This window comes from Sitodiplosis mosellana, unplaced genomic scaffold (assembly GCF_009176505.1).
Source record: "Sitodiplosis mosellana isolate CC-2019 unplaced genomic scaffold, AAFC_SMos_1.0 Smas_scaffold_6197, whole genome shotgun sequence".
Taxonomy (NCBI): domain Eukaryota; kingdom Metazoa; phylum Arthropoda; class Insecta; order Diptera; family Cecidomyiidae; genus Sitodiplosis; species Sitodiplosis mosellana.
Window position 1 is genome coordinate 7,554,115 of NW_022601438.1, and position 9,434 is coordinate 7,563,548.

At 36.8% G+C, this 9,434-nt stretch overlaps 1 protein-coding gene across 4 annotated transcripts in view; it reads left to right on the forward strand.

Moving 5' to 3' along the window:
* LOC129577022 (G-protein coupled receptor dmsr-1) overlaps nt 1–9,434 on the forward strand; it is a 52,945-nt gene that overhangs the window by 6,470 nt on the left and 37,041 nt on the right. The window contains exon 1 of one of the 4 annotated variants that reach the window (XM_055463380.1): nt 7,622–8,027. The exons of 2 other annotated variants lie outside the window; for them this stretch is intronic. The gene's annotated coding sequence lies outside the window, so the exon portion shown is untranslated. Of the gene's footprint in view, nt 1–7,621; nt 8,028–9,434 lie in introns of those variants that run through there. One more of the 4 variants, XM_055463383.1, reaches the window with a different exon arrangement.

Below are 9,434 nucleotides of genomic sequence, written 5' to 3' on the forward strand. Positions count from 1 at the left end.
TCTCTCTCTCTCTCTCTCTCTCTCTCTCTCTCTCTCTCTCTCTCTCTGTGTGTGTGTGTGTGTCTGTGCGTGTGTCTCGTTCAAATGTGTTATGCAAATGTGGTGAATATGACATTATTGGAGTAATGTAAGAGAGTGAGAAGAAAATAGCGCGTGGCATCACCGATGCGAACATTTCACACACACTAAATAGTACGCAAGGCGCGCGCATGGCGGTGAGATGATGCGGTGACAGATTTTGAGATTTTCGAAATTTCCATGTGGATTCTATTCGAGAGCATATTTCACATTTATGCCAAACATAAAATAACTTTATATTTTATCACCTAATTAACATGTTTATAGTAGTTGAATTCTTGAATTCTTTTTTCGCTCCCTTCGCTGAATTTTGTGCGCTGATTCATACATACGTATGGTTTTAAGCACTACATGAAATTTAGAGCCACTAATCTGCTTTTTTCTTTCTTAATACTTTTTGAGTGATGAAACAAATTATGGTGAATTTGAATTTTATGCTCATATTATTATTTAATTAATTTAAACCAAAGGCAGTTTATTTCAAAAAAGAATTAAAACCAAGGTCTTGTAATTCATTTTTGAAATAACTGAGATTTTTTTTCTATACTTTGTTACAAAAAAATATATTACTTCAAAATTATTTTGATGAAATAGATTTCATTTAGTGCGCCAAAATATAGTTTGTTGTGAAATAACAAAATAGAATAAGTAACTAAAAACTCAAGAACGCAGAACGGAGCGAAGCGACGTTCTGCGGTCTTGTTGCTTCTCCTCTTCTCGGGGCGTTTCGTTTTTTCTTCTTCTTCTTTCGTTTGGATATTTTCCATAAGCTGAGATGTTATAAAATCTCCTGATTTGCGTTGCTTTTGCTCTCGGTTATTGCTTTGACTTAGACCGACGTGATCAAATGTTCGGACCAATTTACTAACGAGAGTACGACGCATAAGTGTTGACTCACATTTTTGACAACCTCTCTCGGGTATTTGTGTTGTTTTCGCGGCGCTTACACAATTCGGTTGTCCTTTCTCTTACATTTCGTTCGGTTTTTTTTCTTTTTTTTCCGTTTTCTCTTGGCAGCCAGTCGACAATTATTTTACTGGCTTGATATGCACCATGTGCAAAATCAATGGAAAAATGGCGCAAAGTCGAATAAAGACGCAAAATGAGCATATAATAGCATTAGCATAATTTATAAAGTTTATCATTTCGTGTGAAGATTTCGACAATGATGCGGACACTGAAAATGCGCTGCAGTCAATGTTTCAACGGTTATTGTGCTGATATTCCGGCTCCTGCTGTTGTGCCTGTTCTAAATGCTACTTTGGCGCATCCGATCAGAGACAAAATGTACAACAAAATTACGTCGGAAAATTGGTTTGGAATTGCATACTTGTATATATTGTGCACCGCGCACAGTCTAAATTGCGTCGAAAAGTCGCCATTCTTCTTTTTTATCTTCTTTTTCCCTCCCTCACTCTCATTCTCTCCTCTCTCTCTCTCTCTCATCTTCTGTTCATTGCAGTTTCATACGGACTTTTTTCCCATTTGCTGATATTTTGATTGCTTTCGAATGTTCGTTCAATCAGTTGGGTAAATATATATGAGAAATATATACTTTTTTACGGTCAAATATTCGATCGAATTCATTTCATTCCATCGAGAGAGCGACATAGAAAATGAGGAAAAAATTGGAATATTCTATTAACAATTCGACCATGCAGAAACTCCAATTTTGCCTTAGCGATAGGTAGCAAGAGAGAGAAAAAAAAAACAATTTTGAAATATACACAAACCAATATTCATTGTGTGGCTTGCATAATTTATGCATGAATTGCCAGTAATAACGAAGACTCTCTGCGATTAGCTGCTGTTGCAAACGAGCTTCGGAATATTCATTAGTTTTTATAAATAGTTTACATAGTGGTAACCGCTGCCGCTGCGTTACCGCCGCCGCCTCCGCCGTTGCCATAGCACATATTACTGAATCGAACTTATTTCCACCGAACCTTGATACATGATGATATAGTTTGGATTTTTAATATCGAGCCAATTTTTGCCGCGCATAACACGACAGCAAAAATTGCAAACAAATCAAAAATGTCTAAAATGTTGCATAAATTATTTCAATCAAATTCTTCGATGTGATCGATGGATGATTCAGAAGGTTGTGAATTTTCTTTGAAGGTAATGGCAGCAGCAACGGTCGCAGCGACATCATTTCTCGCATGCCACAAGGGTGCTTATGCTCGCACAACGGCGGTGTATATTTTGCACATTGTGAAAACAAACGTTGCGAACGCGAGCGAAACTGCATGAAATAAATATGGCAGCAAACGAACAAAGATCACACATATTCATTTGATCAGGAAACGAGAATGTGCAGCATGTGTGTATATATGCGTGTATTTTTTCGGGTGTATCAGTAAAAAGAGTCTAAATATTTACATTCATTCGTGGAAACACATCAATTGAAACAATTTTTTTTCTTTCTGCAACCCAAACTATGTGTACATTTGTTTTTTTCATTTGATTTTTTTGTATGGCTCTTGTTCGAACATTTTAAATCAGGTCGCATTCGAACATTTTTTGATTAAATTTCGAGAGAAAACAAAAATTGTAACATCAAATTATTTGGTACGCAATAAAAATGCGATTAAATCTGAAAATGATTAAAGTCATTTCTGAGTTTCAGATGAATTTTGATTAAAGCCAGTTATTGAAAATGTATTACGTTAACGATCCTTTGCTAATGGGTGGATGGAACGAAACAATTTCGATTTAGTTCCACACATCCACAACCATCACTCATGTGAATGCTTGCGCATTTATCATTCTCGATGGTTTCGATAGCGACAGTGCTGATGACGACGTAATAAATGTTTCACTTTTACAGTTAATTTGTTTCGATTATTTGTTTCTCTTGTTTTTATGTGATACGAAAAATGAAAAACGGTGCCTCATCATCGTCGAGGCGGCAATTTGCAAACGACTACGAGAATCGTATTTTTTTGTTTTTGCTAACAATTGAATATTTCATGAGTCGTTAATTAATCTTAAGTAAGAAATGTTGCAAGGAAAAACACACATAAGAGAAAGAGATAGAGAAGGGGATAGATAAGGGGAATGAGGGTAGCCAAGTGAAAAAAGGATTTTATAGGATATAAATCGTACGCAATTGTGTGGCAATTGAAACGGAGTGCCGTCGAAAAATCGTGTTTCTTTCGCGTGTTTCATATTTCATTCATATTTCTCAACACATTCAACCATTCGGTGAATTATTCATGGATTTCCTTATCAAATTATTTTCAAATTTTGCCGCAGTATTTGTGGTTATTTTGTGCTAAATCGGCACACACACACACACACACACACGCATACAAGCACGAGCGCTTACACCGTGATTGGGTTCATCGGTGCGCAACTGTTGGAAATGTAAACGAAATCAAGAAATCCGTTCGAATAAATAAATAAAAAGAATTACATTGGTAATCCCGAACTTTTCCGTACCGTTGTCCTGCGTTGTCCGTAGGTACTTTTGCTTATTTTTTGTGAATTTTCTTGAAATAAAAGCAGTGAAAATATAATAATAAAAATATAGTGAAAAGTCGGTCACTTTAACTAAAACTTCGACAATTCTGTATGAGAGGTACCCGTGAACCGATCCTCATTGGCTTTAAACTTTCTGAGGTAAATGAAACCTCATTTGGAGAAAAAATAAGATTCTGAAAGTTTCATCTTGATCGCATTTGCAGAAGTTTGGTTTTTGGCCCTCAATTTTTTCCAAGAAAATTTCGACAAAAATTGAGGACAAAAAATCAAATTTCTGCAAATGCGATCAACATGAAACTTTCAGAATCTTATTTTTTCTCCAAAAAATGACACCTCAGAAAGATTGAAGCCAATCAGAATCGATTAACGGGTACCTCCCATACAAAATTGTCCAAAGGTCGGTAATTTTAGTCAAAATTTCAAAGATTTTGTATGGAAGGTACCCGTGAATTGATTCCGATTGGTTTCAAACTTTCAGAATCTTATTTTTCTCCCAAAAAATGAAATCCCAGAAAGTTTAAAGCCAATTGGAGTCGATTTACAGGTACCTCCCATACAAAAGTGTCAATTTTTTGAGGTTTTTCTTAGGGCAAGTACCCCAGGATCAAATCGAAAATGGCTCATCTTCGAACTTAAACTAAGTTTTTCGGATTCAAAACTTTTGGCATTTCCAGATTTTGATTATCACAATTATTTTTTGAGTTATCGTGTTAACAAACACCAACGACAACGACGACGGCTAACGAACGGAAAGGTGTCTCAAAAAGTGGTTTTCTACGCGTTTCATGAGTTTTTATGATGATCTAAACCAATTTTGCAAAAAAAAGTTTTCGGGACCAATTCCTATACTTTCCCTTGACACGGTGTGTACGGAAAAGTAAAATAGATGCATTGTAAAGGAAAATTGAAGTTTTTCGATTCTCGCGAATACGGAAATTCGCTGTGTTTTGTTTGGTGTTGTTGTCGCCGTTGATTCCATCTTTTGTGGTTACAAACGCTACAGTGTGCCAATTGATTACGATTCCTTTTTTTTCTCGGTTACTTTATATTCAAATACCCCGAATAAAAGTATATTTCTTCAGCTCAACAATCTCACACAGTAGTATCATTGCATATATTTTGTGACGACAAAAAAGCTTAGTCAAGCATTGAAATTGGCAAACAATACAACTTGCCCGAGCACACCTCTCCAATCGAGAGAGAGAGAGAGAGAGAGAAAACTGACTTTGCATACTCATACCACATTCGTTCGTTTAAATTTTGGTAATACGATTGCACACAATAATACCAAATTACCCTATAATAATTCGCAACGCTTTCTTACGTTTCGTATTCGACCTCCACCTCCGGTTCTCCAGCCGAGTTTTGTGAATGGTTGCTCTTTTTTCCGTCGGTAATTCTTTTTTTCCCGCTCATTCTTTTCTGGTGCTTTTCGTTTGATTTGCGCCGAGTTCGGCGATCCATTCAATATTCAACATCGGCAACACTCATTTGCAGTAAATTGTGTAGCAGCGGCACAAAAGAAACGGCATTTTCCGAACATACCATTTTTTCTCTACTTCTTTTTCATGTTCCTTTCTGCCTGCGCTGTATGTTTCGTATAATTTCTGTGATTCTGTTTTTGTTTCGTTTTCTGCTCATTTTTGCGCTAAATTTTTGAAAATATTTAATTTTTATTCATTTTGGTGCCCGACTCGGAGTGTAACCCCATATGAGGCGCGGATGGGTGTCCGAAAAATGAAAAATATTGGCAAAAAAACCGTTCTGTTTGCGCACGTGCTTTCTGTTGCATCTTACGCTCTTCTAACTGCAAAAAATACATATCCTTCTATATAAATAGAGAGAGATTGAATTGGTATTGTTTTTTGTCGACATTTCTTTTGTTTGCCGAATAGACGGCGAAAAACTGCGTTCATCGAACGAGCTGTAATCTATCGAAAAAAAATTACTTTTTTGTTCATGTTTTCTCTAGCAGTTTTTTTTTCAATTTTTTCGCAAAAGTCTGCAATATCGGATGGCTTTTTTCTGTTTCCTCATTCCTGAAGCTGTGCTTTTTTTTCTCGCTCTCTATATTTTGTTTACAGTTCAACTTGAGTAACTTTTCAATGCGTATTATGATTGTTGATAGCCTGCGATGGGAAAGTGAGCAGCTGTTCAACACAATAACACGAACTCTCACTTCCGTACTTTTCTGTTTGTTTTCCTCCGAAAAAAAATCGACGACTACAAGAACAAGGGCGGTGAAAATATGAGAGCACGAGTCGAATGCTTTTTTTTTCTCCCTAGCTATTTCTGTAGCTTTTGTTCATCCTCATATTTCCGTTACTTCATTCGATATATTACAAATAATCTGATGTATAATCAGTACATTTCGAGCGCAACAATCATTTGGTTTCTTTTGTTGTTGTCGTCGTCGTCATCGGTGTGAATATGTTTACACGCGCGTCATTGAATGCGACAGATATATAGATAGAAAAAGTTTTTCCTTTGCTGTCACTTTGGCGCTTTCTTTCTGATGACTACGTACACTTTATTCGAACGAACCACCAAAGTCAAACAATATAACACAATTGATACACAGCCGAATAAAATATGCCATAAAAAACTGATCGCAGTGTGTAATCCAAATCTAATTTCTTCAAAAAAAAAACACAGATGAAACGGTACAAGAAGCCACATTGCTCGTTCAATTTCACTTATTTATTTTTGAGTTTCAACTTTTTTTTTGACGAAAGAACAATAGAGTAAAAGATGCGTTATTGCTATCCAAAAATCGATGCGAACACTTGTTCCATTCCGGATTGTTTTACTTTACTGAAATTTCATTGGAAATTCAAAAGAAATTCTCTTTTTTTCTTGGGTGTAATTCAATATTAGTATCCATAAAAAAAAGCTCGTCATTTATCCATTTGGATGCGGACTTTTTCGCATATTTTATTCATGTTCATTCTGATTGTTCGCTTCATTTAGCTGCCTTGTTGGCGCTCTCAAGTGCTCTCTCACGGGAATATATCAAGAACGAAGATAAAAAAAAAGATGTTGGACCTAAAATATTGGAACGACCACATTTCCAGTGAATTCCATAAGTATTTAATTTGCACAAAATGTCAAAACATGTTAAAGATTTTCAATTAGTGTCATATTCAGAAGTGTTTGAAATGATGCGCACGAACGAAAGGTGAGATGTTTGGGTAAAATCTATTAGACGGAAAATGAAATTGTAGGCTGTTTGACTTCATCTTGGGTGGATTGCTACTCTTATAATGCACGCTGCATATTGATTATCGTACAGCATGGGATACAGGAAAAAAGATACGTGCACAGTTGTTGGCGATGCTGTTGTTGTTATTTATGGCTTCTTTTCATGTTGTTCTCATGCCACTGGATTTGAGTATTCATTACATGCATTACAAATACAACACGTCCTACGCAAATTCAACCGAATTCTATTTCGTTTCTCTCTCTCTCTCTCTCTCTCTCTCTCTCTCTATCTATCTATCTCTGTTCTCCTTCATTTCCAAATGAGAAAATGCTTTCTTCCGAGGCATACTAATTTGGATTGTGTGTATCTAAAAAAGGACACAGTAAGTCAAATGAGAAACAGCGCTGAAAAAAGGGTTGAGTTAAATTCTGGCATGAAATTTTGCCAAATAGAAACTGTCATCCATTTTGTATTTTTTTTTTCAGGCATGAAATGAAATATATCGAGTAACTGACTGATCATTTGGAATCGCTTGCGCCGAAAATCTATCAACACAAATTCCCCGTGGGCCGTCATGTGGCGCTTTGTTTCTTTCACGTCAGTTTTTTGTTGTTGTTGTTGTTGTGTTGTTGCGTTACTCCTGATCATCAACACAAAAATCACATTCTAGCCATGTTCAAGCAATGTTGTGTCCATTATTTTGCTATTATTTGCAATTCCATTATATTTAACGCATATTTTTGCATGTTTTTACATAATATTTACATACATATATAGCAACATATTCCGTACTGACGCACTGTTTTCCTTGCCACTGGTTATTTGGTTGTGTATGTATGTTTTTGTATATTATTTATTTATCCTAGTACCTTTTTTCGTATTCTTGGCATTCCTCGCATTCCGTATTGCTTCCATTGTTTTCTTCGCTTTTTTTCTTCCTCGCTTCATCTTCTCTTCGTGCAAAATTTCCGTTGTTGGCATAGGCCGGCAGCAGTAGCACACTTCCAGTCACTACCATCTATATCTGGTGATTTTTAATGGAAATGTTTTTTAACTCGAGCCTTTTTCCAGCGGCACAAACATTTTTCGATCGCTGCTGCGGCTGCTGCTGTTGGTGTTTTCGTGTATATCGTTGAATATGTGCGGATAAATTATGCCCAAATAATGCAACCATATGAAGAAGGTAAAAGGCGCAAACTGATTCCAAGCGCATCGACCATCGAATTGAATTGGTCTGGTACCAGAGTATAAAACGGAGGTAATCATGTTGATTCAGTCGTCCTTGTCGTCGTCGCCACCCGCTCAGACAATACCATTTGAACGCCGAATTAAAAATGATATACTTTATGACGATATGTGCTTTTGTTTGCCCGCGCAGTTCAGCCAATAGACTGACGAATAAACAATTCATGTGTTTGCCATCTTTGTGCCACCTGCAACTTCAGCGAGCGAGCCAGAGAGGAAGAGAGAGTTCCAAAATGGCAAAAATGTGTTTATATGCAAGACTTTTCACCATGATATTTATGAGAGTTAAGGGTATATTTTAGGCAGGCAAAAGGGATGACGGTGCCAAGATGCAAAGAATAAATTCTGAAATGCGGGAATCGTGAAAGAAAAACATTCACACACAAAGAGAGACTGAACCAAAGAGAGAAAGGAAAAAAATGTGAGCATACAAAAGAATCGAAACAAACGGTAATTCCCTACACACTACGCATATTTCATGCTTTTTGCAATACCAGCAATTTTCACTGTGTTGCGTTCCATTTAAGGTGTCGGCGATGAAAGAGAAAGACATCGACGGAGAGAGAAAGAGATTCTGTTTGTGAATAAGATGTGTTGCAGTGTTGAAAGGAAATAACTTGATTCGCAGTACGAGTATCAGAGGGCATGTGTGCATGTGGTTGTTACACACAACCTTTTTGTGTGTTGAAAAAATATATATTTGAACACAATAAAATAGAGACGCATGCACGACAACCATTAGAAGATCATAATAAATTTTGGTTCAGTGAGTATCACGAGGAAAATAAAAGTTCCATTAAACGAACTTCACGAAAGTAAACGCAGATCAACATTAAAGTGATAAAATTCCAATTATATCGAGTCACACGCACACACTCTTAGTTCCAATCCATGTCAACATGTTTATATATGGGGCCCGTGTGTTCTCACATTCTTACTCACAAGCAAACACTCGACAAACATGTTCCACTCCTCTTCGTACGCGCCAAATTGTGTGTGTGTGTGTATGTGTTTGTTGATGGTAAACAAGACGATTTAAAAGTCAGCCGAATCAAATCTACATGGCGAAAAGGAAACCACAAGAGGAAATCAGAACGAATAAATTCTTGGGTTCGCAGAAGAAAATCAGAGGGCAAAGCCAGTAAAAGAACAAGAGAACGAAAAAAAGCACGAATCAATCCCCATTGGAGGAGAGTGTTGAAAATAGCCAGAAAAGCGTTGCGCTTGAAATGACCGAGTTCCCACAGAAAAAAACCAGCAGCCAAAATTAACAGCTTTTGTAGGCCGACACCACTTTATTATTCAGTGTCTTTTCTGCGTCAACGCTTATTCTTCCTTTTTCTTTATGTGCATGTCTATCCCTGTTTGAACCACTCTCTCTCTCTCTCTCTCTCTCTCTCTCTCTCTCTCTCTCTCTCTC